We start from the raw sequence: 19,696 nt of genomic DNA, 5'->3' as shown, positions 1-19,696 counted from the left end.
AACACAGATCTTGTACAACATGTTAGTGGCTGATGGATGCTTGGAGCCCCTTCTGGGAGCCAGCAAGGAACAGCAGAACTTGCATGTGTGAATCCATCTTTCCTCACCTGCTAAGGAGATGCTGTGTATTCCGCAGTTTCATTTCCCCATTTCCAGGGAGACACAAGACATTTGGCTGCTGGCTAGTCCCAACTAAGGCAACTCCTAAGGGAACCGTTGAGACTGGGTACACCAGAGGAATGCAACTGTGGGTGACAAGGGGAAGAGTTCAGAAAAGGGATGTGTAGAGAAAAGACAGATAGGGATATGGTAGCAGGGTAGGTACATATCACCTTGATGAAATTCACATAGACGACATCAGTGGGTCTTCCCTTGTCCACTGACACAGTTATGCCATCATAGAAGGCCACTAGATTAGTCAGACAGGACTTACCCTTGGTAAAGCCATGCTGGTTACTCGGATGATGAACAGGAAGGGGTCTGAGGAGAGTACCACTGAGATTTACCTCAGAAAAAGGCAGAGGAGATGGAGAAATAAGTTGTACCCATCAAACAGTTGAGTTGGTCAACCCCGTTCTATGCAGCAGCATGGCATCAACTCTGATTAAATGGATGCCTATGCACAGGTAAATAAATAAATATATAAACACCTTTTCCACAAACATTAAAACTGAGAGTGTTTAGTTCAGGGTTGGCTGTTACTTTCTTCCCTGCATAAGGACTGCACAGAATGGGGACCACTGTGAGATATAAAGAAGCATTGACTCTATTAGCTTTTAGCTATTCACTGTATTAATCATAATCCACCTCACCTTTCAAAAAGTAAATAACATCTTTAAGATTATCAGAGTCGGTTTCAAGCAACATTTTTCTTATTAAGCAAGCACACAGGACTGGGAAAAATCAATAGGAGAGTTACACTAGCCTCTGCGTAGAGAATGTTTGTGATCACTCGTAAGTCACTGTAAAAGATGACAAAGCTGTCACATGATGGAGAAAAGTAATTTTACAGAGCTCAGGTGAGTTAAGTTTCTGTCTTTTCCACTCCTGTTAATTCAGTGCACCATGTGTCTCCACCAGCTAAACGAATTTGCAAGTGTGCCAGAGACAGATGGTCACCACAGTGATGGAGCTCAGAGTGCTAATTTCCACTTTATGGGCCATGACTCCTTCCAGTTTCCTTTCAGCAATAAAGAAAGGAATCCTATCTCTTCTTGGACTTTGCAGGTCAGTGTGTTTCGGCTGCAACAGCTCGATGTTGCTGGTGGTTGGCTGACAACATCCATCTGGGGAAAGGAGAGGATCCTCATTTCCACTGGTAGGAGGAGACTTGAGTGATCTCCACATTCATCACCCGGCTGACACAGTTCGCATCCCTTGCTTTCCCAGTCACCTCAAATAACTGCAAACAACGATGGAAATTCAGTGAATTTGAGATGGCTTAGACTAAAGTTATCAAGTACAAAAATGTTTTAGTTTCCAGTACTATTTTAATGTGTAATGTTAGAAAAATGAGACTTTAAAAATTAATTAATTCTGCTAAGTTTTGAGGTGATTTTGAAGGGGTTTTTACTTTGTTGTTGATTTTTTATCAAAAGAGTAGTGAATCTTGATTTTCTTAGTAGGTGTGTTATTCATTTGTATTACTACAGAGCTTTAGAGGTTGCAGATGTAAGGGGAAGACCAGTGGTTCTGAATAAGAAAAGGTAAGTAGCTATTCCAGCAAACTATTTGCAATGCAAAGGAAAAATGATAAAAGGAACAACAGAAGCAGAAAAGTATCAAACAAGTTGCCTCTGGATTTACAGCCTATCTGTATCAGAGAATCCCTCCATTTACCTTCTATTTAGTGGATTGCTTGTAGTAGAAGTTATAGTACATAAATGAAAACAAATACATATGTGCTAGACTTTATGGACACAGAAAAAAAATGTTTCTAAACAGGAAAAAAATAGGGGTTTGTAGTAGTACCAGTTATGATACCAACCTCAAACGTGTAGGAAGGCCACTACCTTTCCTTCTCCCTTCTGTATCTATTACGTGAATAGAATAAAACTATTCTACCAGTAACTTTCAAATAGATGCCAAACTTCACCTAGATGAATGGGCTATTATTTTCTGTGTTTGTCTTTCTACCATTGTTAATTCTGACTTGAAGTGCAGCTACTAATGATCAATAGGGCCTCTAATATGCAAATCTTTACATTATTAAAAGTAATGACATGCACAGAACACAGCATAGCTGAGACTTTACTTTGTTAGCTGCGTTCACCAGACAATTCCATAACCTTCATCTGTCCTCTGCGTGTATTTTGGTAACTAGCATTGAGTGACTATCTAAAGTGAATACTGTAACCTGTATTGTGAAATCAATCAATATTACTTGCTGCCATTGATATTACATTCTGAGGATATTTAACTGTATATCCCTGGAGCACAGGGGTATTTATAAAATGTGTCAATACATTTAGCTGGCTGAAATGGAAAAATAAAATTTTATTCCATTTTTAGTGGTATAAAACTTGGTCACGCAGTGTAGTAGAACTTGTTTATCCAGATCTATGCATTCCATGAAAACAGAATTATTTTCAGAATTTTCCCAAATATAACTGAAATTCTATGTATTGCTGCAAATTTCCTGCCAGTGAAGCAAAGCAAGGATAGTGTGCAAGTAGAATAAGATTATTTTAAGCCAACTTCTGCATTTGCTGTAATCTATATAACTGGTTCAAGATCAATTTTTCTAGGCAGCGAAGCACTTTCAGTACACAGTCCTGATTCATCTGTGAAATGTGCCCAATATATGTAATGACATTCTGGCTTCTATCAGAAATACTATTGCCAGCAGGAAAAGGAGGGTGATTGGCCCTCTGTACTCTGCTCTGGTGAGGCTGCACCTCAAGTACTGTGTTCAGTTTTCGGCCTCAGAATACAAGAAAGACACTGAGGCCCTGAAGCATGTCTGGAGAAGGGCAGCAAAACTGGTGAGGGGTCAGGAGAACAAGTCTCATGAGGAGTGCTTGAGGGAGCTGGGATTGTTTACTCTGGAGAAGAGGGGGCTCAGAGGAGGCCTTGTTGCATTCTACAACTTCCTGAAGGGAGGTTGTGATGAGGTGGGGTTTGGCCTCTTCTCCCAGGCAACAAGAATAGGATGAGAAGTAATGGTCTGAAGTTGCACCAGGGAGGTTCAGATTATTTCAGATATTAGGAAAAATTTCTTATCAAAAAGAGTGGTCAGGTGCTGAAATGGGCTGCCCAGGGAGGCAGTAGAGTCACCATCCTTGGAGGTGTTCAAGAAATGTTTAGAGGAGGGACATCATTTAGTGGGAAATATCAGTGGTAGGCAGACAGTTGGACTAGATGATGTTGAAGGTCTTTTCCAACCTTCGATGATCCTTTGATTCTATATAATGTATAGTATGTAACATGTCATGCATAACATATAAACACATTTATGTTATATATAATTAATGTGTGCATATATTTGCATAACCAACATATGGAAGATAATATTTATGAACAGCACCAATTCAGGTAGCACAGAAACTTTTTCCTATGCTGTGTGTTACATATGCTTAAAAAAACATTTAAAGTTTTTAAGAAGTACCAGCAAACAGAATTGTTTTTAGTGAAAGACTTTGCTTTTAGGTTGCAATATGGTCAGACAGTTATGCTAGAAATGTATGTATGCCTGGGATCATTCTTTGGCTCAGGGTGGTCTGTATTTGTACTATTAAACTCTTCTAGCCTGCAAACTCGGTGAGCATATCCAAACTGCTAACTGGGAATGGTTTCTGGTCTGTGCTGATTCTCAAACTGTGTCCAGGTTGTGGTCGGGAGAGCACCAGTTGGCTGCAGTGAAAACCATAACAGGAGCCATTTAACATGACTGGCGATCAAGTTCTCATCCCTGGGAATGTTCCCTGGCACTGTTGCATTAGCTAGGATAGATGTAGTCCAAAAGTCTAAACTAATTACTGTGAAAAGAGACAGTAATTCAGTGGTGGTGTTTCATTGCCATATGCTGACACCTTTGGGGTCTGGAAAGGAAATAAAACCATCCTAAAGTATGCTTCATTAAATAAATGCTCTGAAAGACAATTGTAGTGGGGAAGCAATTTCAGGCATCACTTATGACACAGCAAGCAGTGTGAACATGAGCAAAGGTGGGGAAGATGAGCCCATAGGAATATGTCATGGTAAAACTATGCTTCCCTTACTTTCTTTTCTACTATTTCATTAGAAGAAAATTGTGTTAAATCTTTTTTTTATGTTAAAAGAAATAATAATTTTTTAAAAAGATAAACTGTTTCCATAAATTAAACCCTTTGAATGATGTGTTGGCATTACCGGAGTCTATACTTAATAACCACATCCTGTTCCATAGGAAGAGCTCAAATCAGCTCTTAAAGCAGACTACTGGATCTGGTATCCTGAGACTGTTCAGGACACAGTGGTTGTGAGGAACAGTATAAGAAACAGGAACATATTATTTGGAAGAACCTTACCAGGTGAGGCAAGTGTGCCACAGACATTCTGCAGCCTTGTAAAAGCCAAGATTTCCCAGTAAAAAATTCTAAATGATAAATCCCTCTTAAATCACTCTTAAATATATGTGGTTTATAACAAAAAGCCAACTACTCCTATCCTCAGCATGGATTTGCCAATGTAGTAAGTGAGCTGACTTAATCTGTCTTCTTGTTACTGTTGTTTTAGAGTAGCATGTGCACTGGACCGTAGGAGAAGGAAGAAACTGTACTGGGACACTTCATTTTGCTACTGGTATTGCATCCTTATCTGCCAGACCTCTAAGGCCAGCAACTGTCTGGATCAGCAGAAGATATTGCATCAGCAAGGAGGTAAACAGCTTATGAAAAGACTAAAAGACTTGCAGTGTACCTCTCTAAGTTATCAAGTACTGAATATCCTTTGAAAATAGACAGATCTACAAGGGTGGAGGCAGAGGGTAAACTCTTTTCATGTTTACTGGGACACAAGCCAAGATACGACAAATGTATGATCCTTCACCTATTAAATGGAACAACCAAGTTTATTGACTACCTCCAATACAGCTCAACAGTGAAGAGAAGACTAGTTTTATAACCTTCTTACTGGATGCAAAACATACATGTAGGGCATGACGGACATAAAAGTAACTTGATTGCGTCTCAACAAGTTTTCCTTTACCAGGACAAATTCAAAACGTGCTTAAAATGACTGCATCTCAGATGTGCCTCACTGCCCACTTGTGTATTGTTATAAGGAGAAGTTGTCAGAACGTGATCTATGCACCCCGTTAGCTTTAACCAACTTCCATTCACTAAATTGCGGGAGATGGATAAAGGTCAATTGGTGGCTGACAAAATTGAGTTTAATCACAGGCCACCTAAATGAGGAAAGACATTACCATCTGGTATTATATAGTAAATTAAACGGGCTTTTCTCTGGCCTGTAAAGGTCATTATACATTGTAAGGCAAAGGTTGTACTGTGGAAATGCTAATTGATTTTTAATATTGGCTGCTGACTTTCCTGTAGAGGGTGTCAAGTGCCTGTTGGGAGTACTTACTGATACTCATTTCCAATTCAGCCATAATTCCCACTCCATACCAGTAAAATCAGATAGATTTTGAGGACTAGTCCAGCAAAGCTGGAAAAGGACTAAGGACCCAGGTAATAAGCATGACTCTGGCAATGACAAATTATTCAACCTCTGTCCATGCTGAGAGATACCATTGCATCTCATCTAGAAAGCAAGATAATTCCTTCCTCTTGTCTGTGCATTCAGAGATGGAAAGGGCAAGTTATTATCCATCACAGAACTGGTCTGAGCACTTAGTGTGAAGTCTACAGTGTTTTCAGTATTTAACTCACATTACATTTCAAATCACTTAAATATAAGTGAAATGCCTCATTAAAGAAAAGTCAACAAACTAATGCAAGTTCAGTGGAGACTGCTGAGATGTCAGGGCTATAACACTAGCTCAGGACAGATTGCCTGAGGGATAGAAGTTGTTCAGTTTGGACAAAGGTGGAAAATGATCCACAGGTGTTGGCTCGTGCTCAGATGAACATGAACCAACAGTATGCCAAGATGTCCAAGAAGGCTAATGAGATCCTGGTTTGTATCAGAAATAGTGTTGCCAGTAGGAGCAGGGAAGTACTCTGTACTCAGTTCTGGTGAGGCTGCACCACGAGTACCATGTTCAGATTTGGGCACCTCACTGCAAGAAAGACACTGATGCTCTAGAGTGTGTCCAGAGAAGAACAACAAAGCTGTGAAGGATCTGAAGCACAGGTTTTATGGGGAGTAGTTGAGGGAACTCAGATTGTTTAGTCTGGAGAAGAGGAGGCTCAGGGGAGACCTTATTGCTCTCTACAAATCCCTGAAAAGGAGAAGTGACGAGGTAGCTAGCAACATTACAGAGGGAATGGCCTCAAGGGGAGATTCAGACTGAATAATAGGAAAAACTTCTTCTCAAAAAAGAGTGGTTGGGCATTGGAACAGTCTGCCCAGGGAAGACATGGAGTCACTGTCCCCGGAGATATTGAAGAAAAGAGCTGATGTACTGAGGGACGTGGTTTAGTGGGCAATATTGGCAGTAGGTGCATGATTGGACTAGATGATCTTAGAATTCTTTTCCAACATTAACGATTCTATGATTCTGTGACAAGAGGTTTCTTTGGAGGAACCTTATAGCAGGCCCTGATTGTCAAGGAGATGGAGCAGGGGTCTTCACAGTGATATGTAGTAAGAGAAAACAGTAGGTTTGGACCAGATATAAGAAGCATGTTGTTGTTTTTCCAATGGAGCATGGAAAGTGTTGAGGGACATTGTTCTATCTCCATCTTCAGAGATTTTCAAGATCTGAATGTATAAGATCCTGAAGGATGTTGTTGGATCCCATTGCTGGCCCTGTTTTGAGAAGAAGTTTGCAGTAGAGACCTCCTGAGGTCAAAGGAAGCTCTGTCTAAACAGTGATACTTTCCCTTCTGTAAAGAAGGCAGTTGATAAATTTATTAAGTGTTTGCATACATCCAATAGCCTGCTTCTGATTGTCACCTTCAATAGCATGAAATGCTTTCAGGGCATATATGGTTACCGGATTCATGCAAAGCTCAAATCTTCCCAAAAGCATTTAATTAGAGTCAGCTCCCTTTCAAGAAAAACCCGAAAGATAAAGTACACTATTTGGAAGGATGTGTTTTGCAGGGCTCCCGTATGGCAGACTTCCTGGCTCATGGACATGGACTGCAATGACAGAGGAACTCTGGAAGTATAATCATCATTTGTATTAGATCAGTAGCATGTAGAAATAGACACAGTCTATGAAAGAATGAGGATAGAAGTTAACGATGAAGTCATTTTCACAAAAAATAACAAATAGAAACTTTTGCTGTTTCAGAAGTGTATATTTCTAGGGGGAAAAAAAATAGGAGCGTTTCAGCTTTCAAACTGGGACTTCTTTAAATGACACTTCCTGTAGTTTAGACAACATTACCGTTTATGTTCAACTTGTCACAGCTTTGCACAGATGCTAATATGAGGGGAAAAAAAAAAAAAAAGGAAAAAAAATAGCACTACCAGGGCTTAAAAGGAAGAGAGAAGAAAAAAAGACAGCTTATTCCCAGTGCAATCCAGGTTCCTTTTTGTCAGATTTAAAGAATTTTATCCAGTTTCCCCATTAATCAGCCAATAAAGGGGACCCACATTCTGACAAGAAGCATAAGATAATGTCAACATTATTTGCAAACTGCTACACTACAGTGACAGCCTAATGTTTATTACTGTCAAATTACTGTCGTTTTATTAAAAGAACGAAAAGAGCTGGCTTTGCTGAGCACAGCTCTCAGTCCCACTAGACTAGTGAAACTGCTCCCTCTTCCCCCTTGCTGTTCACTGTGGTGGAGCACGGTACAAACATTCCTCTGTACAGACAGCACCGTGAACATGCAAGTTAATGAACAATGTAGAGACTTTTAAATACTGTGAAAACTTTTTATCTGAATCGCCCTTTGTATTTTGATTTTTTTTTTTTCCTCTCTCTTGAAATATTAATATGTATTATCACTAGAGTTTATTCTCATAATAGCTATTCTCCCTATAGCATTCATACTGTTAGGGCTACATTCTGCTAGCCTTACAACATTTGAAGAAACATTTTCCTGCTATGTCAGTTCTGGCTCTTAGGAAGAGGCATGCTTCACAATTTTAGGAAGTATCTCCATGAGGTGCTGGCATAAGTCGCCCAGAGAAACTGTGGATGCTGCATCCCTGGAGGTGTTCAAGGCCACGTTGGATGAAGCCTTGGACAGCCTGATCCACTGACTGATTTAGTGGTTGGCAATCCTGCCCACAGCAGGGGCGTTAGAACTAGATGAGCTTTGAGGTTCTTTCCTACCCAAGCCATTAAATGATTCTATGATGGCCTTCTAGGTTTGCGTCTGTTACTGAAATAACGTCATATTCTCATTACCAACAATTTGCCAGTACAAAATGATAACACTTGGTAACAGATCTGGGCTAATTCATTCTGTAGGCTCGTATGAAAACACATTAACATTGTTTTAACAGTGTTAACAAGAGTGTAGTAGAACTGGAAGCTGGAGATGGTAGAATCCAACCTCAGAATAAGTGGTAATTTCCTAGAAGTCTTATTGCTAAGAACTGATACAGTGCTTACACAAGGAGAGGAGGGGCAGGTGCTGTCTCCTGTGGTCTTCTTAAAAAGGTTTGAGATCCCTTTATTGGGTTTTTAAAAGAATTATTGGATTTGCATTTTTTGAGAGCGAAAGGACAGATGAGTCTTCTCTGCTAAATAGCCATGGGCACTGCTAGCAGGAATGGGATTTCTTATGCTGCTCTCAGTGCATTTATAACAATATTTTAGCTAATATTTATTTATTGCAGTTGAACTGCATGTCAGATTACCACCTATATAGGTCAGAAGAACTTTTTTTTTCATTCAACTACATACTTCAAAAAAATAGGAAAAAAGCATCAGAAATACATCTTGTTCTGTGCTTCACCGGTTTATGTCCACAGAACCGGTATGCTTGGTGTGACCCTTGCCTCCAGTGTTTGCTTTCATATCTAGTAATAAGCAGAGTGAAATTAGAGTTGGTTCAAATGAGAGTTAGAATGATCACTTAAAAATTTCAGGACAAAGAAAATAAACTCAGGACATGCCTCACTACACACAGGTGAATACAGCCCAGAAATACATAGAATCATAGAATTGCTTAGTTGGAAAAGACCTTAAAGATCATCGAGTCCAACTGCAACCTAACCATACTACCCTAACTCTAACAACCCTCTGCTAAATCATGTCCTTGAGCACCACATCCAAATGGTTTAAAACACATTCAGGGATGGTGACTCAACCACCTCCATGGAGAGCCTACTCCAGCTTAACAACCCTTTCTATAATGAAGTTTTTCCTGACATCCAACCTAAGCTTACCCTGACACAACTTGAGGCCATTTCCCCTCATCCTGTCACCAGTGAGAAGAGACTGTATGGGAACTGCTGAGTCACGGCCTGAACCTCTGATTAATCACCTGAGGCGAGCAATGAGTCAGCCCTTGGAGCACAGGTGAAAGCAATTCACCTGTGCTGCAAGAAGGGGTGGAGCCTGGCTCCACTTCTCCTAGACCCATTTAAGAGCTGACTACCAGTGGGGAAGGATCTCTCTCTCTCTCTTTGGAAAATCCACTTCACTGGAGTTTCGTGAGCAAGCCTGTGACACAGGTGAGCATCCTATTTATTCTTTTTGTCTTGCTGTTCCTAACTCTCTTGCTTATTTCATTATTTTAACATCTTAATATTATTTGATTATATAATATTCCTTTATATAATTTTCATTGATTATACAGAGACCAATCCTGCTCTTGCTGTAAGCACCTTTCAGATATTGGAAGAGAGCAATAAGGTCTCCTCTCAGCCTCTTTTTCCCTAGACTTAACAGCCCCAGTTCCTTCAGTCTCTCCTCACAGGCCATATTCTCCAAGCCTTGTTGCCTTTCTCTGGACCTGCTCCAGCACTTCAATATCCCTTCTACACTGAGGTGCCCAAAACCGAACACAGTACTTGAGGTGAGGCCTCATCAGTACCGAGTACAGGGTAGGATGACTTCCCAAGTCCTGCTTACCACACTAATCTGATACAAGCCAGGATGCCATTGGCCTTCTTGGCCACCTGGGCACACTGCTGGCTCGTATTCAGCTGACTGTCCATCAGTACACCAAGGTCCCTTTCCATCAGGCAACTTTCCAGATGCTCCTCCCCAAGCCTGTAGCATTGCCTGGGGTTGTTGTGACCAAAATGCAGGACCTGACACTTGGCCCTACTGAAACTCATACAGTTAGGCTTGGCCTATCGATCCTGTCTATAGTGCCTTTCTTCTCTCTGGCAGATCAACACTCCATCCCAACTTGTTGTCGCCTGCAAACTTACTGAGGGTGCACTCAATCCCCTCATTAAGATCATTAATGAAGATGTTAAATAGAAGCAGCCCCAGTACTGAGCCCTGGGCGACACTGTTTGTGACCAGCTGCCAACTGGTTTTAACTCCACTGACCACAACTCTTTGGGCCTGGCCATCCAGCCAGTTCCCACCCAGAGGAGCTTATGCCCATCCAAACTGTGGGCAGCCAGCTTCTCCATGAGAATGTTGAGGGGGACAGTGCCAAAGGCTTTACTGAAGTCCAGGTAGACCGCATCAACAGCCTTACCTTCATCCACTAAGCAGGTCACCTTGTCATAGAATGAAATCAGGTTTGTCAAATGGGATCTACCATACATGTTAAATAGCAAGTCCCACAGACACAGACTTCAATATGACAGGTGGAAAAGAGAAAGCATAGAAGTGGCTGAAGGTTAAGACCAATTCGCTTTGGTTGTCACTGGGAGATCTGTTCAGAAAGAAGTTGAGAAACTCTTTCGCAGGGACAAGAAGAAATGCTTTCAAACTAAAACAGAGGTGATTTAAATCAGACAGAAAGAAAAAAAAATACAGTAACAGTGGTGAAGCAGAGGAACAGATTTCCCAGAGAGATGGTGGATGCCTCATCCCTGGAGATGCTCAAGGTCAAGCTGGATGTATCTGTGAGCAACCTGATCTAATTGTAGGTGTCCCTGTTCATTGCAGGGGATTTGGACTTGGTGACCTTCAAAGGTCCCTTCCAACTCAAATGATTTTATGATTCTATGATTCTCCAAAGTATTCCTAAGTTAAAATACTCTCAACTTCCATTCCAGCTGACTGTCCAAACCATACACAATTCATCCCATAGAGTTTCAGTAGCTAATTTACTGATGACATTCACATATATGGAATCAACCACTGCAAAACCAAAGCAGTAGAGACCTTTTAGATACCTGCACACCAGCAGCAGGTATCTTGCCTCTTTCCACCACATTCTCAGGCCTATTGCATTCTGAATCAGAGGATCTACACTGTGGAGATGCTAAAAAAGTAAGGCTGGTGAGATAACAGGGGCTATGGAGAAAACAGGGTGAAAGAGAATATCTGCAATGGGCTATCTGCATCAAGAGGACTTCTCTGTTTTCTTCATTCCATGTTATGGGAAACTGTCAAGATGGTGTTTCTGATCTTGAGGAAAAAGATTTTTAAGATCTCACTTGCATTGCAGATTGCTTACTTATTGCCTACTTTTACCAAGATATTTAAGTTATGTTTTCTTCTGGTGTAAACTGGGAGTCAGCATAAGAGATACAGCAAGAATAAGCACAAATTCCAAGAAAAAGCAAGGGGGCACATCTGACAAAACTTTATAGTTCTTTTTTATCAATATCAAATACAAATGACCTCCGGAACACTGAAATTTAATTGCAAACATTTAGTAAGCCTAAAGGTCTGTCTCTTCAAGAAGAGATCGGTGAATTTTTCAGGAGATTGGGGGAGATGTAAAGAAGTCCTCTTCTCAGGTTATTATGATTTAAGGACCGATATCTCTATCAATATCTGAATCATTATTTCTAAATTTGCAGATATCTGGAAAAATTTTGAAGTGAAATAAAGCAGAATAGTAGAAGCTCTTTGCTCCCAGGGAATTTCACATGCTTGAAGAAAAGCAGTTGGCTTTGCCTTCTGCTGAAGTGCAGCTCTCTCTGGGGTAGAGAAAAGCAGCTGTGTAACAACACATAGCGATGGCACACAGGAACTTGTCAGGAAAGGAAAAATTGCATATGAAAGTACAGTGGGATCAGGAAGTTTGCTAGACAAATTGTGCTGTCATTACCCATTCAGATTATCAGATTATTGGGACAGAGATGGGGATTAAGTTTCCTATAGCACATGGTCTTTAAACACTCCTGTGTGGCAAAGTTTGAAGTTTGATATCTTATTTGAAGGTTGGCAACCACCACCTCATAGGGCTCTTTGCTCTGATGCTGCTGCTCTGCTGCTACTTACACTGTACAAGTGTCATAACTGCTGATATATTTGCACTGAGGAGCAACATTTGGTTACAGACTGAGAATGCTGGTGCTAATAACTTGGGCTGTTTCCAAAAACAAGTTTAAAAAAAAAAGAAAAGATAAAAAAGAAAGGAAAGGCAACAATCCAAATATGTATCAAAAGCTGCACAACCCACTGAGTCAACAGGGACCTGAACTGAGATAATAAATAACGGGCTCCGGGTGGACATTAGAGGGCTTAGCAATAAGCTAATAGGAACAATACATTCATAGACACATTAAATAAGGCAGTGCTGCTCAAAAGAAAGTAAATAATAAATTGCAGTTAGCTAGGATCTTTTTTGTTTGTTTTTAATATATACTAGGAAACTCTTTGAAAAACAAATTCCTGAGAATGTTGCCTGCTCTTGAGATGCATCCATAGCAGAACAAAAGATCTGCAGGGATGATTAATAAGTAGCTCTGTTTCTTAAGCACTGATTAACAGCATTCCCACTTACACAATACTCCACTTGAATTAGCAGAACAGGGTTGTCAGTGAATGGCACTAATGGGACTGGTAGCAGAGCAGCATAAGGAAGTCAATTCTTTCCTGCGAGCATATTCTGATTATCAGGAACTTATTTGTAATCATCTCACTTGCTGTCTGCATTTGTACAAGCGAGAAGGCAGAAAAGGAAACACAGACTTCATGTTGAGAGTGATTATTCATTATTAAATTAACTACTATATTAACGACTGCAATTATTTCAACAGCAGCACGTATGGGTTGATAAGGATGTGTCAGCTAACCTCAGACAACCAAAGGAAGGCTCTAGCATAGCAGGAGTGCTCCCACATTCCTTTGGGCAAGTCATACCTGGCTGGCCTGTTTTTCCCTTTCATCCACTGCTCTCTCTCACAGCTGTCCATAGAGGAAGCCATAGCAACCACAGGACCAGACTTAAGAGCACATGTGGGTCCAAAACCACCTGAAGCACATAAGCCTTTTTATGAAGTGGAGGAATTTACTTCCCCTGATGCTGTAAATACCTTTGAAAACCTCACAGATTCTGATAGCATCCTACAAGAATCAATCAGAGGTGCAATGAACAAAACTGTTATGATGGTCTTATGCCCGGTGGCTGAGGGAGAAAAAAAAGATGTGACTGTTACTGACTTGATGAGAAAAAGCAACAAGAAAACACACTGTATGTTTTTAACCTTCTTCTTATGTATCTTTACAAAAGGGAAAGAAGGAACGACCTCTTTTGTTTTAGATTGCTCTCAACTACCTTGGCTTGGGAAAAGTTGGACAATTAGCCTACTGTACTAGTTAATGAAGAACAGAGGAATATTTGAATGAAGATGCATTTCTCTATCCCTTCCACTTTTTCTTTAAAAATATGTATCTTTGGAAAAAGACTTTGGAATAAGTTTATTTTGAAATGAAATAATAACTCTGTTCCAAACTCTGAAGCAACTGTTTTTCTGGGAAAAGTTGAGTTTCTGAAGAACATCAAAATTAAAAAGTTCAATAAAAATAAAAAGACTTACTGGCACATACAGGATTATCCACTGAAAAACTGCATCGATGAAAAATTAAGCTTGTTTTGGCTCTTTTTCTGTATAGTGCAAAATGATCTATGTACACTACCTCTTCCTTAACACAATAGAATTTGAAAGTCTGCAAATTCCTCAGATGTTAAGAACCATAGGAATATACAGCCTTGGATTTCCATTAGTGGAAGTGCTGCATGTTTTCTGGTTTTAGTTAAAAGATTTCCTACCCATATTCCAAAGGAGAACTGATCTTATTTATACAGCTCTGGATAACTGGAAAAGTACAATGAAGGCTTTTATTTTCTTTCTATGAGGCATCTAATGGTTATTACTGGAGGCTAGATACTAATATTTTAGCTACTAAGTCGAAATAGGAAATATTTTTACATTCTTTGTGCCAAGTTTTTATGCATAGAAATTCAACTACATTTCCTAGTCTCCAGTCTTTGCTGTAGCCAATCCCATTTAAATGTTTCCTTTAAGCAGCAGCTAACATTTATACTTAACCATAAATTTCCAGTTGTATGAGTTGATTCAGCCAATGTTGAAGCTAATCCTTAGATTTAAAGTGCTTATGAGCAAAGAAAAGCATGTTGCAGTGTTTAACAGGAAGCTCTGGGAATGAACACTGGGATGGAAACACAAGCCAAGAAGGCCATGTCACAAGAACATTTGAAATGGCAGCTATCAAATAAAAAGTCTTTTTCTGCTAAACCTTGGATAGAAGGAGAGAAGGAAGGTGGGCAATAAACGTAGTTATGTACACCTCTCTCACCTACTCCTACTCTGTAAAATCCCCTCTATACTGTGGACCAAACCACATCTTCCACAAATTACTAGGATGGCTGTTTTCTGTGATTTTTTTTTTCCAAGTTTCTATTTATTTCCAAACCATATCAACTGCCATTATTTTCAGTGTATCAACAAACCTAGATTTGGAACTGAAATATAAGTGGAAATCAACATGCCTCACTTCAGACATCTAAAGATTAAACATCCAAATGAGTCTAATCACCCACAAAATCATGGGGAAAGAGCCTGTTGCTTTCAGAGGATGAAACACCTGATCCCCATGTACTTCAGTCTCAGGTAAGATGAGTTATCATTTGAGCTAGTTTCTCTTGGTTGACTGTGACAGCAGTCTGGGCAAGCAGTCTGGAGTTTGCCATCTGAGTTTGAGATGCATAAATTGTCACAGAAAAACCCTCCAAATTTATTCTCTTTGACAAAACATACAGAGACTTCTGTTAAAATAACGAGATGCTTTTAAAAAAATTAAAAGCATAATTCATAGTTAACAGTATTTCTAAATGTTTCTTGTATGGGGAACAGCAGCTGTATTCACACGTTAATACCAGTAAATACTGGCTTAATGTGGCTTTTAGTATTTGAAAAAATAGTAAGAGATACATAACAGTAAGAGATATCAAAATAGAGAATTCTTGTTAATAAAATGTATTTTTACCATCTCAAACCTCGGATTACACCATCAGCTTGCAAATCAGAAAAAGAAAAAAAAACTTTCTTGTGATGGTTTGAATTTTTATACAATCATCACAGATCCACAACTTCAGTTCAGATGCGGTTATTAGATCATTCAACCTATTCTCCTATGTAGAAAAACACTCAGAAGCCTGTTCTCCTTTATGTAGCTTGCTGCTATGGCTAACCACTCTCTTGTGAGCCTAACTTTTCATTTAAGATTTGCAGAGCTCTTACAGCAGCATTAGTTCTTAGTTTTTTTCCACTACTAGATTAGAGTCATTTAGCACTTTTTATTCTATCCCTGTGCAAGCAATTATAAGCCACAATCAAGACTTTCAAGTTGCTCACAGTAAGATTTCTTCTGTCCTTTTTCTGAAGAGCATTTACCAAGTACTTTAAGTACACATGCATGTAAATATTACTCAGGAGTATATAGTGACCTTTCAATGAGGTACTGATAGTAGCATTACAAACATTATCTGCTTATAACTTTGAAGGCTACCACCAAAAGTTAATGAGGTTAATACTGCTGTTGTGAGGGATGCCAATGCCAGACTAGTTAGCACAGATAGCACAGTTATCAGAGATCATGCATAGGACCCACATTTTGCTCCTACAGGAGAACCCTCTGACCTAGGACAGATCACTTCAACTTCTTAACATCAGAAGCTGACATCTAATACAAGAGTAAGCCCCATGGAATCATGTAGGGAATACTGTGTGCAAAAAATATGCTGTTTTGAAGATTAGCAGCTATTACATGGCCTCCCAGACTAGCTCAGGAAAGCCGTGCTTTGGAGCATAGAGGCTTCCTTCTTCCATTCCAGAGTTGGAAATACAAATGGCTTTTAGTATTTAGATTGCTTTTTTAACTACCTGTTTTTCCACATCCAGAGTTTCCCTTAATTAATATGCTTATTCTAACTCCCGTTTTCTCCTGTCTGTAACAAATATAATAAAAAAGTAAATGCAATTGATGATCACCACCATAAAACGCATCAAGAAACTTTGCCGCAATTCCTTACACTTTACAGCTCTTTCAAGAGGAAGATCTGCCAGAGGATCCTCTCTGCTTTCTCAACTTCTACTGAAGTATAACAGTCTTAGAGGGTCTCAACTGCTGATAGAACAATGATAGAATAAGTGAATCATGAAGAAGTACACGCTTATTAATATGCTGCATAACTGAGAATGTCATCCCTGGTATATTTAAATGTCTAATTAAAGCTTCTGTTCAAACCATCATAAGTTAAGAAGCTTAAGTTTGGTTAAAAAAAAAAAAAAGGAAATTATAAACTGAACATGGTTAATTTTTGCATTTGGAAAATCCCAGTCAATAAATCCAGACAACCTCCACAATGCATGTAAGACAGAATTCACCATAGTTAAGGTATACTTGGTCATTGGCTTTCAAGCCTGTGATCAACTATCCTGAAGGGTCTAATGATTTTTTAAACAGTAAATATTCATCTTACAATATAAACATTGCAAAATCATCTAGTAGAAGCCCAATGTTCATGAAAAGTACGTTTAGCAGAGCAAATCTGTTAACAGTGGAGTTGAAAAACTGCATCTATAGATTTATGAGCTGGTAACTGAATTATCAGGAGAATTAATTTCAAAACAGATGCCTCTTTCAGATACTTCCTCAATGGCAGCAGTGACTTCTGTGCACGTGGAGTCTGCATCTTTTGTCTCAGTAAGAGGTACACAGGAAATAGCCACTTCCAAATTATGAAGAAGTAAAAAAGAAACTACTCAGAAGAACAAGGAAACGAGACAATATCAAATGAAGATGCTTGGTTGGGGGGGACGAGGGTCAGATCTTTCACAGGCAGATCAACAGCATTAGCACAAGTTACCAATTTAATCCTTTGCCTTAGGAAGCAATGAACAACTGAGTTTGTCTGCCTGAGTCAGCGATTGGAGCAGTTCAGAATGTTTTCTGTTGGTGGGGAAAATCACTCTAAGGTCAGTGAAACAACCTCCTCTTTGACTCCACAAAGGGAGGGGACAGTATTTCACTTCAGATGAAATTCTTCTCTCTTGATTTTATACATTATATAAAGATAAGGTCACTTAAGCTATGTTACATGGAATTGTTCCAGGCATAATGAACTGTGGATAACTTCAGTTTTGCAAAAGCAGAACCTGACTCCATGGACTGATTCGCATGGGATTTCTCTCAAGGCGGTAGGAGCAGAACCTCTTTTAGTCAGGAACAGCACAGTAGCTTTCTATCTTGAAATAGCATGAGTTATTTTGATATCTGGATGTAAACATTTCTGAGAAATTTTATCCCATACCCTAATTAAAACTAAATTATTTTTATTTCATAAATCACAAGTATGATGAAAGCTGGAAATTTCCAGAAAGTCTCTTCCCTCATTTGCTATTCTTAGTAATGCCACCATTTCATACTCAATACTTTCCAATAAGGAGACTAAAAAAGAACTATACAGCAAAGCAACTTTATTTCTGCCCTTGGCTAAAGTTTCTGAGCATTTTAAAGATGCAAGCCAACAGAGATGCACTCTCAGCTTGCAGTCGTAGAGACAGCCTGCCTGAAGACAAGCACCAATGCACTGCAAACTAAGTCAAGGCTGCACAAACATTTATCATCTTAGCAATATGTGCTTTAACACTAACTACCTTCAATAATTTCCTTTACCATAGGGGCTTTTTTTCCCCACTAAGTAAAATACAGCTGTCTTGGAAAAAAAAATTGCTGAGCTAGTGAAAAGTAATTCTCAGCCCCTTCAACCAATTAATCTTTTTCATAAACTTGAAGTCAAAGATGCTCTTGATTCTTGTGCATTTGCTCAGCTCTGGCAGCATTAAGGCTGTTGGACATCAGTTCCTTGGCAATTTTACCACCCAAGTACCATTTATCGGCATATTAAATATATTTTTAACTTTTATAACTACTTATTTTCATCTTTAAAGTTTCCATTCTCTTACTCAGAAGGATAAGGAGTTCCAACTTGAAAACTACACTCAGCAACATTTTTTAGAAGATGGATAACCAAGGTTTGATCCAACTTAACCAAGGTTTGATCCAACTCATCCACTTAAAGGTTCTTTCCAAAATTTATGTACCTAAATGTGGTGAGACCACTATCATTAAACACTGAAATACACAACTGGAAAGACCAGGATGAAGACTGAAGGTGCAGGCTTATGTCCTTGCACCAAACCTTTATGTAATGCAACGTTATGACCTGATAACACAGAACCATAGGGGCTGCTGTACCCCAGTAAAGCTGGGAGTCATCAATGAGAGCATAGGTAGGATACACTCTTCCTTCCAACACCCATGTAGAGTCTTGAGGTGAATGACAAAACACTCCTCTCTTGCATCATGACCAAGATTTCACGCAAAAGAGATCACAAAAAATACATTATTGCACTTACTAAGAATAAAACCCAGCAATAACGAGTCACAGTGCAAGTTTTTAGTGGAATCAAGCAAATTGCTTTTAATACAGAATAGATAGCCTGCAATCAGCCCACTTTCACTTGACCCTATCAGTTTCCATGCTAGGCTATTCAGTAATCAGAAAACATATCAAAATTACTGGCAATGCTAGGTAGCTTTGATAGTGCCATATTTTAAAATAAATCATACTGGCAAAACATTTCAGTATCAGTGTTAGAAAACTCATTCTGGAGTGAATACCTTACTCATTAAATAGTTCGTAATATTCCTCAAATGAGATCGTGCCAGTAATCCTACTGTCCAGTTCAAACTGCAGCAAGTGAAATTGCATTCTGCTTATCAAAGTTCCAGCCCCCCAAACCTCTCCAGGATCTACAGATAATTTTTATCCTTGGCCAGCACTTACTTAAAATGTTTGGTGCTGTTCCACACTGAAGGCTCCTGTCTGTCAGTGTGAAGAGAATCCATTACAACCCATCTCTGGAGCTTACTCAAATGTTTTTGAAGTTTGCTTTTAAAGTATGTTATTTATTTACTGTTTACTTATTGCTTGCTGTGGAAAGCGTTGCAAAAATGCAGTTGTAATATAGTAAGAGATGATGGCAGGGAAATTTTTTCCCAACAACTTTGAGAGTAACTGGTAAAATCAACTTAAATATTCAAATATTGGAAGTAGACATTTTTTTCTCTATGATCAGAGTTGTTTTTTTTTTCTTCCCCTCCCCCCCTACCCCCTATTTATTACTCAAGACATTAATGTCAGTGTAAAGGTTAACATGAAATATTAAT

The 19,696-nt window shown here is 39.2% G+C and overlaps 1 long non-coding RNA gene across 2 annotated transcripts; it reads left to right on the top strand.

Moving 5' to 3' along the window:
- The first annotated feature begins 9,683 nt into the window (after nucleotides 1-9,683).
- Nucleotides 9,684-17,762, top strand: LOC149918730 (uncharacterized). Of its 2 annotated transcripts, none has more exons than XR_016465673.1 (4): nucleotides 9,684-9,750; nucleotides 14,900-15,072; nucleotides 17,352-17,439; nucleotides 17,577-17,762. It is a non-coding gene; the product is annotated as an uncharacterized LOC149918730 (long non-coding RNA). The 2 variants fall into 2 exon arrangements; XR_016465674.1 differs by having other exon boundaries at nucleotides 17,096-17,439.
- The last annotated feature ends 1,934 nt before the right edge of the window (nucleotides 17,763-19,696 follow it).

Source organism: Phasianus colchicus, chromosome 3 (assembly GCF_987193195.1).
Source record: "Phasianus colchicus chromosome 3, bPhaCol1.hap1.1, whole genome shotgun sequence".
NCBI lineage: Eukaryota > Metazoa > Chordata > Aves > Galliformes > Phasianidae > Phasianus > Phasianus colchicus.
This window is presented reverse-complemented; position numbering and strand designations above follow the sequence as displayed.